Genomic DNA, 16401 nt, shown 5'->3' with positions numbered 1-16401 from the left:
CATGAGTGGAGGAGGGGCAGAAGGAGAGGGAAAAGTAGACTCCCCATTGAGCAGGGAGTCTGATGTGGGGCTCAATCCCAAAACCCCAGGATGGTGACCTGAGCGGAAGGCAGGCATTTAACCAACTGAGCCACCCACGTGCCCCGGATCCATTTTAAACAGTGATGGTGACTGATTATTACAATCTTTATTTAAGTACAAATAATGTGTTTTTGTTGTCAAATATATAGTATTTTGTAGCATATATGCAATATTACACTATGTAATCATGGTGTTAGTTTAAAAAAATCTAAAATGTAGTTTTTATCTACAAATACTTGAACATTTAAATAGAAAGAAATAATTTGTTATTTATTTGTCGAATCTTGGACTATGTCTTTGGGATGTAGTTTTTTACAAAAATCTCTAATATTAGGATACATTAAAGTTGGGAATAAGGCTAATCCTGGGGGATTTAACTATACCTCACATTCCCCAAGAGCAGTTTTCCACCCTGATTATATTTTGGGACTCTCTTGGCTTGTTTTCTTAGAGGAGTTTAATTTTCTTGCAGCTTACCATATTAAAAATTAAATTCATACTAATGACCTAGATTTTAAAAAACAGAACAAATCAATGGTTATCCTAGGTAAACTGTTCGACCATATAAATGAGAACTCTGGATTCTATGCTATTGGTACAAAATTTTCCCTCCAGACTTAATCTCCCAACAGAAAATTTTCTGGATTAACTATATGAAAACTTCACTAGGTTTAAAGTTAAGAAAGAATGGTATAATATCTTCAGACATTATTTGTAAATAAACTTTTTCATTGATTTTTTTATTGTCTGATGCAATCTGGCTAGGACTAGTAAGAATAAATTATCTATTCAACTGTTAAAGAGTTCTAGGGTAGCCTTAATTATCTTCTCTCACTATATTTTTATTTCTTTTTTTCTGTAAGGTTTTCTTTTATTGAAAAGATCATTCACAAAATACTATATCCACAGATTAAAAAATATGGAATGCTTCACGAATTTGTGTGTCATCCTTGTTCAGGGACCATGCTAATCTCTGTATCGTTCCAATTTTAGTATATGTGCTGCCAAAGTGAGCACTGTATTTTTACTTCTAGTGACTTCATGTATGCCCACAGTTTCTCTTTATCACTTATATATACCGTAGTTATCCAAAATCTACTTTGGCAGCTCCAAATTCTCTCTTAAGCACCAAACCTTTGTCTTTCAGGGTCCACTGAATTATGCCTTTGCATGTTTCGTGAACAACATTAGTAATCTCATGATGTTCAAATATGAATTCAGCTAGCTTTCCTTTTCTTCTTCAAATTTACCTCATGTTGAGTATTCTTAATTTCAGTGACTGTTAACAGTGTCCTCTCACTTTTCTGAAGCTAAAATTATCAGCATCATTTCAGACATTTTCCTTACACTTATCCCTCATTGCCATGCCTCCCCTCTTCCCATGCACTAAAACAAATGGAGATTACTATTTACCTATTTTAATTCCTAAGTATCTCCCACTCTAAGTACTAAGTATCTAAGTACTCTCTCCTCTCCATTTCCACAGTCACAGCCTCAGTTTGATTTATTATCTCTTATGCTCATGTTCGTATTAGTTTCTTTCCTAGATTCCTTGCCTGAATTCATTCCCAAACTATCCATCTTCCATAATGCTTATAGAAATGACTTAACAAGTCTGCTTTATTTTTTTTTTAGCAAGTTTGCTTTAAATAATTTAGCACATATTGCCGAAATTAAGTCCAAATATTATATTATGGAATAAAGAACTCTGAATCTTCATCTTATCTCCTCTAAAACACATGTCTTTTTACTTAATTGTATCCTATAATCCAACCTTGCTGAACTAGGGTCATTTCCCAGTACATGCTAGTCTTCTCTTTGTACTTCAGGTCCTTTTGATAAAATGCTCTATCTGGTTTGTTCTCTCAACTTTCGACCTGACTAATTTCTGCTGGATCTTTAAAACCCAGCTTAATTGTAACATCATCTTAAAAGTTTTTCTAGTGTTGTCAGTGAAAATGGCAGAGTAAAGAAATCCAAAAGTTCATCCTTCCATAAAGGCAATGGAATCTTATAAAAACTGTCAGAATCAACCTTTTCGGAATCCTGGAAACAGACCAAAAGCTTGCAACAATGAGAGCAAGATTTAGGTAAGAAAAGTCATCTGAGTCTTCATAAGAACAGAGAGCTTTGTGGTGTTTTAACTTCTGCTGTTCTTTTTTAAGGGGGGAGAGTGGAAGAAGGAGTGGGAGAGAGAATCCCAAGCAGGCTCCATGCTCAGTGTGAGCCCAATGCATGGCTCGACCTCACAACCCTGAGATCATGACCTGGGCTGAAATCAAGATTCGGGTGATTAACCGACTGAGCCACCCAAGCACCCCAAACTTATGCTGTTCTCGTTTCACATACCCCAGTTAACCCACAACCCTTGTACAGGTAACAGTACCAGAAAGAACAGAAAAGACCTCATTCACAAAGAATTGTGGCTGTTTGTTTTGACCCGTCTAATGGCTCTCTGACAGACCAGCTGAGGGGTTTGCATTTATCTTGCCTAACCTGGAGCTGTGGCAGCTTTTTGGGGCATTTGTCAAAAATATTTATAGGGAGATATATTAGCTGTCTGAAATAATGGATAACACTTGGACAAAATCACTTACTAATGAAAAACCTTGGGAAATAAGACTAGGGAATGAGATGCTTTGGGGAAACACATGTTTTTTGTCCTGTTTTTTTTAAAGATTTATTTATTTTAGAAAGAAAGAGAGAGAGAGAAAACACAAGCAGGGGGAGGGGCAGAGGGAGGGGAGGAAAGAGAGAGAGAGAAAGAGAAGAGACTCCCCCCTGAGCATGAAGCCCAACATGGGGCCTGACCCAGGGCTTGATCTCAGAACCTGAGATCATGACCTGAGCCGAAATCAAGTTAGTCACTTATTCAGTTGAGCCACCCAGGTGCCCCAGGAAAACTTTTTTAAAGCTCCAGTATATTCATGGAACTCTAAAAAGTCATGTGAATTTCCAGAACAGGACACATGCTCAAGAAAGAATTAAGAAGGCCCTAAGCTCTCATTCTGACTGACCTTCAGGATCTACACAGGGAGGAAGTAAAGGCTAAGGCCGAGTTGTAAACTGCTTAACTGAGTGTTGAAGGTATGCCCAACATACACACAGGCCACTAGCAAAGTCTGGGAATTTATTGTTTACAAGTGTTTAAGCAAATCTTAGTCCAGCCTCTAGCTCACCATGAAAGTAACAGATACATTAGGGCCCACACACAACAGAGAACAGACTCTACAAATTAGTTGAGAAAAGTCACCAAATATCCAAACAATAGCAACAACAAGGAACAACAGCAAACCATGGGGGCAGGGGTTTCCAGATATCCTGATTTCCAGAGTTGCTACATAATCATATTAAAAATATTCAGTTTTCAACAAAAAAAATGTGATGCATACAAATAAACAAGAAAGCGTGGTTCATAAACAGGAGGGGGAGAAAGCAGCAAATAGAAAAAAACTGTCCCTAAGGAAACCCAAACATTGAATTTACTAAAGACTAACCTACTTATATGTTTCTATTTATAGGATATGTCCAGAATAGGAAAATCCATTGAGACAGAAAATAGATTACTGGTTTCCAGGGGAAAATGAAGAATGACGCTTTAAAATGGGTATGGGGTTTCTTTTGGGGGTGATTAAAACTTTCTGGAATTAAGTAGTGGTGATGTTTGCATAACATCGTGAGTATGCTACACAGCACTGAATTGTACAACTTAAAATGGTTAAGACGGTGAATTTTATGTGAAGGTATCTCAATAAAGGTTGAGTCTCCTTCTTCCCAAAAAAGCTTTCAAGACTTCTCTACATTAGCTTTGGTACTCCTTGTACATATCATAGTTTCCCATTACATATCTCTACCAGATTCTCCTGAAACTGCTGTTTCTTTGAATGTCTTTTCACCTTGACCGTTGATTCATGGGGATTAATGATAATGTTCCTTAGCCTAATAGCTGGCATTGTGCTTGAGGTACAAATCCACCACCCCGGAAAAATGTGTAATAGAACCCTGTAGATGCTTGCTTGGGATTTATCTGTGACCATAAGGCAGATTCAAAATGAGAATAGTAATTGCCCTGAAAGGAACTGTCCAGAAGGAATACAGTAAATAGGATATGCTACAGCTATTCACCTTTTAGAGGTAGTTAAAAAGAGCCACCTTCCAGAGAGCCTTAGTCTAAGACATCATAGTGCTTACTATAGCTCAAAACATGTTAAGCACAAGTGAAACAATTCAACTACAACACAAGATCCATAAAATTAAAATATAGGATATTATATGCATTGTTTATGTCAGGAAAAAAAAGTAAAATAGGAGAGTAAATGCTATAGAAAGAGCTAATGGGGAAATTAGGAAAGGATCTGGCCCTGAATAATGGTTATTTAAACCTTCTTAGGAGTGACTCACCATCTCCCCATCTGTATATGGAGTTCTGCCATATCCAATTGGGTTGTTATCAAAATAAATGTGGTTAACAGATGTCCTCAAAGTCTAAGACAATTAATTGGATATGATGAAACAAGAAGACATTTAAAAATTATCATAAGTTTCCAAGATTTGATGGCTAGAAAAACTGTAGTACCTCTAATAAAATGAAGAAGACAAGAAGGTCAATCCATTTTGAGTGAAAGATGATAACAAAGAGGACTGGACGTGTTATGTTGCACTTGGACATGAAGACCAAGTGGAACATAGATATAAAAATGCCAGAACTCAGGGTGAGGACTGAACCTTTCTTAGTATTAACCAAGAGTTTTTGTAAATAAAAGTAGATGCTCTCCAAATTCACTGGGTTTTCTTGTTGTAATGACAGCCAGAAATTCACCTAACAAATAAGGAATACATTTTTAGCAAATTATCTTCTTTTTGTTGTTGTTGTTTAGTTTTTATTTCATCATCATAAACTTAACTCTGCAATCCAGCTAGACTTGAAGGGGAGTAAGGAAAACATGGAACCCACAGAACTGCAGCCAGAGCACAAAGATTATAGGATATTTCCGGCAGAGAGGGGTGATGGGGTGCTCTGCTGAGCTACAGAAGGAATGGTTTCATTGTTAAGATAAAACACAAATCAAATTTATTAGATTTGTCCACAGTCAGCAACTGTGATCTTCTTGCTGGTCTTGCCATTCTTGGACTCAAAGCCTTCCAGTCTTTCACAATATTCATACCCTCTTCCACCTTGCCAAAGACCACATGTTTGCCATCCAACCACTCAGTCTTGGCAGTGCAGATGTAAAACTGGGAACCATTTGTGTTGGGTCCAGCACTTGCCATGGACAAGATGCCAGGACCGGTGTGCTTCAGAATGAAATTCTCATCCTCAAATTTCTCCCCATAGATAGATTTGCTGCCACCACCCTGACACATAAAACCTAGAATAATCCTGTGAAAGCAGGAAACTTTATAACCAAATCCTTTCTCCCCAGGGCTCAGGCAACAAAGTTCTCTGTTGCATTTGGAACTTTCTGTGGAAACAGTTCAAAGGAGACACAGCCCAAGAACTCACTGTCCACAGCGATGTCGAAGAACATGATGGTGCTGACTACGGCTGGGCGGCTGGATGGCTCCGGGGTGCTGGTGTCTGCCAGGCCAGCAAACTATCTTCTAATTCATATTTCTAATAATTGTTGTAATTATTAATCCATTAAGCCACATAATCAATATTTATCAAGGGCCAAATATATGCTAAGAATAGATGCTTAGGATAGACATAAACACTATTCACAAAGTCCCCACCTTAGAGAGCATACATTGTGATAAAGTTAAATATGTCAATTAAGGAATATCCTAAAGTTTGATTTAAAAAAATCAGTAAGTATGTATTGCAAAGTTATCATCACATAACCTTTCTCTCCTGCCCCTCAGCAGAATAATTCACTGTTATTTTTAAATTCACAGCAAGTCCCATATGCTGCCACCAAGTAGAAGCATTTTCACTAGACAACTCAGTTCTGAGCTCTTAATACTGCTTCCTTTGTTATTATTTTATGTACCAATTATGTGCTGAGTAAAAACTAAGTACCTATTGCTGGGACATGGCTGAGAATATATATAATCAAGGTCTATCAGATAATATCCCTGGCACACAAAAATTTTTAGTCTGGAGAATGAAGCATAAATTTATACAAGTGTGAAATTATTAGAGTATGGGATAAGATGGATAGATTGTTAGCTATATATGAAACCTGTCAAACTCAATGTTTTATTCAGAGTTAAGTACCAGTGTCCCAGGATCATGATTCAGTAGAATATCTTGTGTTAACAGCGAAATGACTAGCCAAAGTAAGAGGAGGTATTTACATCTCATTCCAGTAGCACAGTATATGGTAGACTCTACATTCTCAGAAGACGGTAGCATTTTGCTCGATTAAACCTATATTTATAATCACATATTTCCCCAAATTTCAAATTTGATCCTTTAAAAAATATCAGCATTAATTTGAAACAATATTTTTAAAATTTAACTTAGAATAGATTTGTTTTATACCGGAACTGAAAATCTAGAAACAGTACTTTAAGTAGGTAAATGATTTTTTAAAAAAGAAAGCCTATAAACAGAATACACATTCATTTCAAATAAGCTTGGATGAATTATTACAGAATGATCATGTACTAAGCCACAGAGACATTTTTAATAAATTCTAAAAGTGGAATTTAGTTTTCACGACAAAGGTAAAATTATTCTAGAAATTTATTTTGACTTTTTGAGCAAAGACATTCTAGTGACAGGCAACTTCAACTCACATCATTGATGACTGGATAGGAATTGGATATAAAAAGTCAAGGAAAGTGCATGCAGGGGAATGCATTGCAGTGAAAGAAATACTGTAAGCAAAGATACAGAAGTGTAAGTGATGAGTTACGGAAATGGCACATAGTTAAACTTGGCCAGAATTTACTGATTATGAAGAATATACTAGGAAAGAATAATAGACCCAATCTTTAGTCTTTGTATTAGCCATGACTTGTCATTAGCAAGTCATATTTCTTATGGACCTATGGAATTCTAAGAGGTGCAGCTTATTAGAGGCTGTTTATATATAGCTAGTTTGAGGAAATATAACAGTTTTACTTTTTGTTTTCTCTTTTCAGGTAGCATGACAACTGGCATAAAAAGCTTTAGCAGGAAATGTTTTATCTGCTGTAGCAGAAAATATCTTAAAAATAATTTTGATCAACTTAGCTTGATTCACATGTTCATCTCTAAATCAATTTTTTCTGGCTAAGGAAATGGAGTTCTATTTGGTTTGACTTAGGTAATATAACTAACACCACATCACCCTGCTATCGAAATTGTTCCAATGGTTTGTATTTGATTCCCATTGCTGAATAACAAATTGCCACACACTTAGAAGCATAATATAACACACAGTTATTGTCTCATAGTTTGCACGGCTGGGAGAACAGGCAATTTAGCTGCGTCCTTTTTTCAGGGGCTGAATGCCCATCTCTGTGGAGAGCTTAGCTAAACTAGTCCACATTATTCTACCTTGGCATCCATTTTTGTGGCTAAGTGGACTTCAGGCCTTGAATTAACACTAGCCCCTCTGGTGAGTGCAAGTTTGTGCTCTAAATACAGCCCCCAGAGTCACAAGCTCCTGATAAGACTCCCTCTGACATACCTCGTTATATGCACTCTTCCCTGACTCCCAGGCCTTTACCCTTGTGAACGCCTTGGTAAGATACTCCACCCCTAGAAGCTTACCAAAACTCTGGTTCTTTTGGTTTGAACTGACCAATCCAGCCTCAGCCTGGGAACCCCAAAGCACGCAACCCTTAGAACCTAATGATGGCATGCGCCACAGGTCCTGCTGGGTTCTCTCTGCCAGCGCCCTGCCTTGAGTTCCCCACATGCCCCTGGGGATGTCACCTATACCTTGTCCAGGACCTGTGAGTAATAAATGTCTCTATTTCACTTTCTCTTGTGGTCTTCTGCTGAATCACTGGTCACCATCTGACACTCTGAGACTCTTCTTTGTAAATGTTAATTTAACAAAGTCACAATAACCTGGAAACTAGACTAGGGAGTAATCTACTTCAAACACCTTCAGGTTGTTGGCAGAATTCATTTTCTCTCTCTCTCTCTCTCTCTCTCTCTCTCTTTCTCTTATTAATACAGTATTTATCTTCTCTCTGTCAAACCCTGAGCCGACCACTTTCCCCAGGCTGTCTGCGGAGGTACAGGAAAAGGGCAGATGAGACAGAGGAGAAGGACCTATAGGAGGTGGACACTGCTCCTTTCCATGGTGAAGAGAATGAGAAAGGCCACCATCAGGCAAAAGATCCCCATGGCATCAGAGAGCACAAAGTCCAGAATGGTGTAGGAGAAGAGCTGTTGCTTCAGAGAGGGGTTCCTGCCATAACCAATGATGAGGCTCCCAAACACAGCCCCAGTTCCAGCCCCAGAGCCAGCCATTCCTCATGGTAGCCCCAGCCCCAATGTACTTGGCTGCTGTGTCCATGTCCCATGAAATGGCGCTGGTTCAGAAGCTGTGGTTAGGAATAAGTGAGGTCAGGGGATGAGGGGCTGCCAAGCTGCTGAGGTTCTCATCTGTCAGTGTCTCCAGTGGGATGAGCACCACTGCAGACAGTGATCTGCTCAACAGCTGAGAGGTGCTCCTGACTAAGAAGGAGGTAGAGACGAAGTTTGCACAGGCATACATTTTCAGGGGATGAGAGGCTGTGGCAGCAGAGCTGCTCCCAGTGCAGAGAAGACAGAGAGATCATTTCTTGTATTGTAAGGCTGAGGTGTCCCTTTTCTTCCTGGCCATTAGTCAGGGACCAGTCTCAGCACCTACTGTAGACTGCTTGTAGTTTCTTTCCATGTGGCCCCTCAACACAAGAAAACTAACTTCAACATCACAAGGGAGTTTCTTTTTTTTCAGTTTGCTACTCATTGCTTTGCCAAATGCCATTTCTTAAGGTCTGTAATAATTTCCCAAATAAATGCATGCATTTATTTGAAATTTTCACTTTAAAAATTAAATATAGTCTCCAAAGGTGTTTTTTTTTTTTTAAGATTTTTATTTATTTTTTTGACAGAGATAGAGACAGCCAGCGAGAGAGGGAACACAAGCAGGGGGAGTGGGAGAGGAAGAGGCAGGCTTCCAGCGGAGGAGCCTGATGTGGGGCTCGATCCCAGAACACCGGGATCTCGCCCTGAGCCGAAGGCAGACACTTACTGAGCCACCCAGGCGCCCCTCCAAAGGTGTTCTTACACAATTTTTCACTCAGATTTACTTATTGATTTTTCTTTGAGTTTGCACCTCAAATCCTCACTTAGTGATCTATATTTTCTCACATTCACATCTTTTTCCAAAAACAATGCCTCATTCATAGAAATAAACTTTTATAACCCTTTACCCACTGGGCTTGTCCAACAAGCCCCAATTCACTGATTAAAAGCAATGTTCAGAGCTGAATGACATAAATACCTCTCTTGACCAGCCTAGGAAGACTGTGGAGGAAATGAACATTTTTCTGAAATTTAACAGAGCTACTATCTTTATTATGTGTATCTGGGAGACTACATTTAAAGTTTTAAATCTTCTTCTAGAGTTATGTTCCTTTCTAGATTAGCATCAATATTTTAGTGACCCCTTAAAATGTCATTTTTAACACTGAACATATTTTCTGATATAATAAACTATAGAAGACAATGTCTGAATAATTTTCCTCAATATAGTATGGCCTAATTTAATATAACTATTTTTTTACTCTGACAAAACTCAATAGCAAAAGCTATAGTCATCTAAAATTTTCAAGTATTTTAAGTTTTTGTTTAGCCAGGTCTCAATAATCTTACAAAGTTAATTTTTCTCAAATACAAGATCTAATACTCATATATGCCAAGTTTAATATTGTTAGTATAAGCCCAATTATTTTAACAAGTATAATTTCCCCAGGCACTCCCTGGTTCCTCGTTTATCTTTTTTCATTTTTTTTTGTTTTACATATTTAATTCTTTGTTTGTCAATTAGTCTCCCTCTTTAGAATGTAAGTTCCATGAAAGCAAGGGTTTCACTTATGATTTGTTGTTGTTGTTATCGTTGTTGTTGTTGTTTGTTTGTTTATAATACTTGTGCTCAAAGAATCTAAGGAAGGGCTTGGAAATAATAGAGATGACTATTTGCCAGTGAATATATATATATGACTTTTATTAGTCATAACCTTTTAAAGAAAGACATTGTGTCATATTACTACCATAATGTGTTTTTAATAAAGTCTTATGTTTACTGATCGTCTTTTCCAAGGTGACATTTCTTTAATCATTCCTTCTAGAACGTTAAATCTTAGAATCAGTTTAATTTTTTTATAATTTTTATCCTCCATCTTCCCCTCATTCTTTCCAAATATTTTCTTGTATCCTTCAATAAGTTTTCAATCCCTTTGGAAAATTATAGAAAAATCTAAATCAAAATATTTTTTCAGTTTTTACTTACAAAACTGATGGTAAATATTGTAAATCTCAAAATAAAAGTTTATATTATTCCTCAAACTGGATTCTTCAAAAATACACAATGTTATGTTACCTTGTCTAACAGTTTTCAAGCTTCTGATGTTACCATGGGCACAGAATCTGAAAACTTTATCTAAATGTTAAACTTCTTTTAAAAAGACATTAATAGGCAAAGAAACTTTAATATATTCCTTTCTATAACCAAGAGTAATATTAACATTCAGCTAGTGAAATTCTGCAGAAAAGGGAAGACCTGTTAAGAGATTTAAAATGCTACAAGAGAGCATGCATTTACTATAAATGCATACTAAGAACCTTGCTGTATCACACTTCAGAAATTAAAGTTCAAGAACCATTGCTAATGAAAGTAAAAAATAATTACTATTCAAAAGTTATTTTAGTCTGGTGCCAAGAATTAATTTAAAATAATTTCACATTTGACCTAAAGACCCCTATGTTTTGGCCTACATCTGTATACTGCAAGTTCCCTTGTGAAATTTAATGAATTGTCTTGTTTTAATATCAACTACTTTTCTTTTTTTTTAAAGTCTATTTAGAATAGAGCTTGCTCATGGGTTTTCTTATGCATGACAGTTAAGAACTCCATCATTTCCAAATTATGAATTAATTCTGCTTTTAAAGAGCTATTTAGACAGTCTTTGCTTACTTCTGGATTAAAATGTAACAATTACTCCCTAAGGAGACCTATGATTATATACTAGCTGTGCAATAATGTGCTCTCTCTTACCCTTTGAACTACCATTATATCCCAGCATACAGCTTGTTTTCATCTACTAGTAAAGCAGTCATCCAGAGATGAATATATTCACAAAATGTATAGCTATTGGCTTGCCTAGACCTTGAGATGACTCTGCTGAATACACTTGATTGACAGATCGCTTTGCTACTTTCATTACTACTCCTAAAAATTGAAGCATCCACAGTGGAATAATGAAATAATTCTACGTGGGGATCTCACTATTCATCCTTCCTAATTTGAATCTAGCTGGAGATAAATTCTCAGTTATACTTGATCTTCAAATTGTCAGTCTCTCCTCTCTTACCTTCTTATTTGCTAAAAATCTCTAGGACAGATTTTTCCCAAACTGCTTTTGGTAGGATCGTAACTTGTGTTAGGATTGCTTAAAATAAAACTCCATTTCTGAAAATTGCTAAACTTTGAAAAGGAATAAATATTTAATTTGAATATGGGCCTTCTGAATCATCACAGGAGGATATGGTATGGGATCCTAAATTATTCTAATTACATTTTTTTTTCTTTTCTTAAAAATTTCATTACCTTTTGGTGGTCAGTTTTGGAAATAAAGAAAAAAATAATATTCATGATTTTTACAACTCATTTTACTTTCAGATGTGATTCCTAAACAGATGAGATGGTATGTCACTAACAACTACATACCAGGTTAAACACAGTTAATTGACCATTGTCATCACTGAATCGTTGGAAGACTTCCTAAGATTTCAGTTAGGACAGTCATGGCATCTAATTATACTAAACAACTAAACTGGTAGGCCCACCTCACTATATTTTGCTAATCTTTCATGGATCACTTTCTCTCCCTAAAGTAATAATAGGACTATCACTTATAACGGTTTGCACTCTGCAAGTGTTTTCATATGCATTATTCCATTTTCATTTGATTCTCTAAATAACCATATGATTTAAAAAAGAGTTGTATAAGTCACATTTTATAGATGAAATAATTACAGATTAAAGAGAAATAAAATACCCAAGTTACCACTGCTTATATATGAAAAAGCAACAATTTATTTAGGACATCTGATTTCAAGTTTAGTATCCTTCCAGAAAATATTCAAACTTTAAAATTTTTACTCATAATTCCTATCATCTAAAGTCAAAAACAGCGATATTCTCCTCTTACTCAGGTTTGGCCTCTTTCCCTCATCAATAGGATTATGAAAACAAAACAAAAACAAACAACAAAGGCCTTTAACTCAGTTCTAAGTTATTCAGCACCTATTACATACCAGACAATGTTCTAGGCACTGTGGATCCAAATATGAGTAAAATATACATAACCTCTGAAGAAGCTAAGATATTATTAGAAAACTTTGATATACATGTAAAGTTTTAAAAATAGAATGCACACATACAAAGTACAGAAAACAGAATGCACAGAGGTTAAACAGAAAGCAAATGCCCCTTTGGAGAAAAATGGTGGTAGTCAGGAAGGGATTTATTATGAATCTATACTATGATGATACTCTTTCAGGAATATAGAAGTTTGTCATGTATTTAAAAGTAGAAAGAACCTAAGGAAGGAAGTTCCTTAGACGTTCCTAAGGAACATAAACTAAAAAAAGAAAAAAATTATAAAGAGAGTAAGGCATGAAAGATCATGAGATTTTCAAAAGTAGTGTATTTTTATATTGCTATAGTAGAAAACGAGTTAGGAAAGAAAAGAGTAAGATATGATCCTAAACAGATAGGCAATTTGGTAGAGAGAAAACGGTCTTGAGTTTGAGGCCAAAAATTTCCTCATTTATTTTTTTAATTTAAATTCAGTTAGCCAAGGTATAATACATCATTAGTTTTTGATATAATGTTCAACGATTCATTAGTTGACTATATCACCCAATGCTCATCATATCACATGCCCTCCTCAATGCCCATCACCCAGTTACCCCATTCCCCCATCCACCTCCCTTTCCACAACCCTGTTTGTTTCCTGGAATCAGGAGTCTCATATGGCTTGTCTCCCTCTCTGACTTCCTCCCATTTAGTTTTCTCCCCCTACCCCTACTGTCCTCTGCACTATTCTTTACATTCCACATATAAGTGAAACCATATGATGATTGTGCTTCTATGATTGACTTATTTCACTCAGTTCCATCCATGTTGATGTAAATAGTAGACATTCATCCTTTCTGATGGCTGAGTAATAGTCCATGGTATATATTAACCACATCTTGTTTACCCATTCATCTGCATTTAAATTCCACCTCTGACATTTATTAAACGTTTTACTTTGGAAAGTTACCCAATTACTCTGAACCTTTCATTTTTCCCCTAAGAAACTGGGATAACCATGCCTACCTATTACGTATTATGTGTGTAATGAGCCCAGGATAGGATATGACAATACATAAGTCCTAAATGAATGTAAGCTATTGGTTTAAACAGAGATAAGCTGAATCTCAAACTTGTAATTTTGCTATGAATCATGATTTCTGTCATGAATCATCCTCAAATGATTTTAAATTACAAAGTAAACTGTAGGATAAATACATTCTGAACCATTTAAACCCAGTTTTATTTTCTTTGAGAAAATTAAAGTGTCAACTTCTAGCACTTGACCAAAGATCCATTTTCCAAATGTGTTATATTTATTTTGTATTATATTTCTAGTGTGGTACTTTATTTCCATTACATAACTTTAGCTAACCTAGTTGAGAATTTTGGTACTTTATTTCCATTACATAACTTTAGCTAACCTAGTTGAGAATTTTTCCACATCATTTAACGTATACATTTTATCATAAATAATTGTGATGGTGTCATATCCTTCCCCTATTTGGAAAATAGATCTAAAATATAATTCAAGTATTAAATTTTATAACTGAATAGCATATGATTTTTAAGAACAAAGCCATTTTCTCAATGTTTAGTGTTCACTTCAGAGGAAAATAAAGACCTAATAGCCAAAACACATTGCATTCAAAGTGTTTCAAATTGCACTAAAAGTGACAATTTATAAACTTTAATTATATCAGAATAAATACCACAATAAATATGAACCTTAGACTTCCCCATGGTTGAACTAAAGATACATACAAATTATATATATATATATATATATATATACACACACACACACACACACACACACACACACACACACACATAAAGGAATTTTCCAGTGAAATTTTAGGATAAGAGTGGTGCTTCTTAGTAGCTTTCCTTAGCATAACGGCTACAAGTAGCATGTAAACAACGATTTCATTAGATTTAGAGAAACCCTTAGACATTAATCCTAATTCTAGGAGGGAGATCACCAGTTTGAACTTTTCCCTTTGCTCTTTCAATGCAATGTTGATACTAATCAAAAAGTACTATTCAATTTTCTATGGAGTAAACATAAGTCCAGTACTGTGAGTTCATAATAAGTATATACATGAATATATGTATTTTAAAATGTATAAACAGTTAGTTATATCGTAGTTAGTTATATCATAATTACTCTCATAAAACAAAGTTACTTTTAGATGCCTGGGCTGTTTGCAACACAGTTTTCCCTGAGAAAACTAAGTCTAAAATTGATCTTAATCCTAAGGAAGCAATTTTAATTATCAACATATCAATACTCTTTACAAAAATCTCCCTGGTTTTATCTCTATGTCTGACTTCTAGCTTTCTCTAGTTAGTTTCGGGATCCCTTTATTCTTTGAGGGTTGTCAAATCAATTTTCTAAGTGAATTCCAAAGATTTTCATTCTAACTCTAATCAATTTTTATAGCCACACCTGGATCATTTGATGACAGGAATTCAAAACTCGATATTTTTCCTCAAGAATAACTTTTAAAAAATCATTCATCCACAGGGTACCTGGTGGCTCAGTTGGTTAAGCATCCAACTCTTGATTTCAGCTCAAGTCATGATCTCAGTGTCCTGGGATCGAGCCCCTCCTGGGCTCTTCGCTGAGTGGGGATCCTACCTGAGATTCTCTCCCTCCCCCTCTCTCTGCCCCTCCCTGCCAGTCATGTGCACACGTGCCCACATGCTCTCTCTCTCTAAAATAAATTTTAAAAATAAAAAAATATAAAATGTAAAAAATAAAAAGACATTCATCGAAGTTCTTTTTTTAAGAACTCCTAAGCACCCTATGCCACATGGATTTCCTTAGATACTCCTCCCATTTATTTGATTTAAAACATCCATAATTGTAATATCAAGGTTTTATTTTTGAGTGTCTCTAGAAGTTTCTGAGTTATTTTCTCATTTAGAATCTGAAGCCATTGAACCATATCTTAATTCTTAACTAGTTGATACAGGTATAACCCAAATATAAACTCAGTAAAATGACTCTTTCTCAATTTGTTTTTTCTTCTGTTAACTCATTATTAATTTATTCATTCTTTCAAGGATCATGTATTAAGCGCCTACCACAGGCTAAAAAATGAATTATATTACAGATCTCCATTGCTACTATCAAGGAAAGAAATTATAAATACCAATATAATGTTAAAAAAAAAAAAAAAGCTATGCTAGACAGAAACAGCTTGCCAGGCTACCTCAAAGGACAACCAAATATTCTGTAGGTCTGGAAAGACTGCCTGAACAAGGTGATATCTAACCTTATGCCAAGAAAGAGCAGGCCAATTAGGGTAGTTTAATAAGGAGGAGTATAAAGAGCAAGGAAGGAAGGACCCAAAAATAAAGCTTTAGTGTTCCTTATAAAATCCTTTATCACATCATTTTAGAGTCTTACATTTGTTTACCCATCAGATTCCCTGTGTGATTTTGACGTCATGGGTTCTGGGACAAGTACTTTGAAGACTCTCTTTATTTCAATATTGGTTTGGTACAATCTATTGGTGATTATAACCAGCATGCTGGACTCTCAGTTCAGTCATTTGGCAAAATGCTCTTAGGACCAGAGAGCATATTTCCAAGAATGTCACTAAAAAACTTAAACTTCTTTGCCTTTCCTCTTGTAAGATCAAATCTGACCTAGTTGTCTTGGACTCATACATGCACTACCGAATAAAATTAGGCATTGGGACAATATTACTACTGTACGTCCAGTTGTGATGTATTTTTAAAAAGCCCCCAAAACCTAGTCAAGTTAGTTTCTTAAATGTCTTTCAAAATTTAAAGAAAA

General features: G+C 35.7%; 1 non-coding gene and 2 pseudogenes across 1 annotated transcript; all 3 read right to left on the bottom strand.

The window, feature by feature from the left end:
• Positions 1–994: 994 nt before the first annotated feature.
• On the bottom strand, positions 995–1098 carry LOC113253086 (U6 spliceosomal RNA). The gene has a single exon (XR_003315227.1). It is a non-coding gene; the product is annotated as a U6 spliceosomal RNA (small nuclear RNA).
• Positions 1099–5155: 4057 nt separating this feature from the next.
• On the bottom strand, positions 5156–7874 carry LOC113252806 (peptidyl-prolyl cis-trans isomerase A-like; annotated as a pseudogene).
• Positions 7875–8293: 419 nt separating this feature from the next.
• LOC113252807 (ATP synthase F(0) complex subunit C2, mitochondrial-like) lies at positions 8294–8756 on the bottom strand (annotated as a pseudogene).
• Positions 8757–16401: the final 7645 nt, after the last annotated feature.

This window comes from Ursus arctos, unplaced genomic scaffold, assembly GCF_023065955.2.
Source record: "Ursus arctos isolate Adak ecotype North America unplaced genomic scaffold, UrsArc2.0 scaffold_6, whole genome shotgun sequence".
Classification (NCBI taxonomy): Eukaryota; Metazoa; Chordata; class Mammalia; order Carnivora; family Ursidae; genus Ursus; species Ursus arctos.
Note: the sequence above shows the minus strand (reverse complement) of the source record. Positions and strands in the feature narration are given on the sequence as shown.